This window comes from Schistocerca gregaria, chromosome 4, assembly GCF_023897955.1.
Source record: "Schistocerca gregaria isolate iqSchGreg1 chromosome 4, iqSchGreg1.2, whole genome shotgun sequence".
In the NCBI taxonomy this organism is placed as follows: Eukaryota; Metazoa; Arthropoda; class Insecta; order Orthoptera; family Acrididae; genus Schistocerca; species Schistocerca gregaria.
Window position 1 is genome coordinate 520,964,170 of NC_064923.1, and position 1,886 is coordinate 520,966,055.

Here is a 1,886-nt window from a genome sequence, read left to right on the forward strand (position 1 = left end):
ACTCACATAAAGAACCTAAGTAAAGTCACAGGCACGTTTCAAAGCAAATAAAAGCACCTTTGAAATTAAACGTAGGTCATACCACTCAAATTTTTGTGTTCCAATTGCTGTATAAAGTAGAAAATTTTTGAGTCTATCAATGTATTTTCTGTGTTTGTACTTTGTAAATTATGGGAAACAATACCAAGAGTGATTCTGATATGTCAATAAGAAATAGAAACAAAGAAGCCTTAACTATTTCTTACACAAAAATATGAGTAGGAGATAAAAGTCTAGTGGCTGGATGAAAAGTAATCTTCAAGATAAATGTAGTGTGATCTACAGTATTTGCAAGAGTGATTTGTAATTTGAGACTATATTAATTAAAGCAGTTCAAAGAAAATTACTGTATGACGGCAAGCACTTATCACAAAAAAATTGCTTTTGACAAAAGGTGTTATGAACTTAGAAAGTAACTGATACAGTCACCAAACAATTTAAAAAATTGTAACTTTTATGCTTTTTGTTCACGTCACATCAGCATTTTATCAAAGAGAATTATAGGTGTTGAGTGTAAAATGGCTAAAGTGAGAGTTAGAATTTCAATAAATTTAAATTAAAAAAGTTACTGTACATTTATTTACACATAAATTTACAATCTAACTAAAATAGTTCAATTTTTCAAACAAATAAAAAAAATATTTTTAGTGCCAAAAGTACTAAGTGTTCGAATATAAGTAAATAATACATAATATTTGGTAATAACTCATTACTAGAAATATACATCTCACTTACCTCTCCTTGAAATAAGCTATGTTATCTGTCTCTGATAAAGTTGGCAAATATAGGCATAGCTGATATAACAGCTAACTTGAAAGGATGAACATGTGTTTAAGTGAGAACACTTCCACACAAAGGTTGCATTAAAACAAATAGATACATACATTATTCAATTGTCTTAAGTGAAACCACACAAGCCTGGAGAGTGAGTGAAAAACAGTCACATAGCGGACATGGCATCAGAAACTAGTTTCAGCCAGATGTTTCATTCAACTGAAAAAAAAGATGGAATGAAAAAATAATTGGCTCTTGGAAGATCCAAATGAAGATCCTGGTTAGCCCTTGGGACTTGTGGTCTTTAGTCATAACGTATTTCTACTGTCCATTAGATTGGATGCCTCAAACTGACACATGCATTCTGGCCGAGACAGACGCAGTAACAGGGAAGTAACCAATTTTTTAATTTTATGAGTTCCTAATCAGGAGTGAATTCTATATTTTCATCTGTGTGCTTTGATAGTTTAGTTTCTTGAGTTTCTGTGTGTTAATTTAATATCTAATAGCCACAGTTCTCGAGTTTTCATTTGTGTGGGAAAGTAAACCGATTTTGTGAGATATTGCAAGTTCCTAATGAGGGGAGAATTATTTACTCTCATCTGAGGGCTTTAGTAGTTAAGTTCTTGAATCTTTGCAAATTAATCTAATTTATTAGACACAATTCCTGTGTTTTCGTCAGCATCTACAGTAGAGTTCCACAGCACATGCCAAAGTCCATTATCTGGTTACTTTAGTTTTCCACAGTCTTTAGTATGGATAGGGACTGTGATTGTTGTATGTGGATGCTAGCCGTGTTTGTGACACTTCGCTCTCAGCACCAGGCTGTGATGGCTTTGGTTACACAGCTTCAAACTGCAGTGGATGAGCAACACTGTGTGGGCCAGCCGTGCAGATCCAACAGCAGACGTCAGCACATACGAGTCCTCTGATCTGTCCTCACTGGTGGCCAGCACAGTTGTAAGATTTGTTTCGGATCAACAACAATTGTGTAAGCTGTAAATAACTATAGTTTAATGTTATGAACTTATCACAGAAATACACGCATTTACACTGTTTACAATGTGACAATG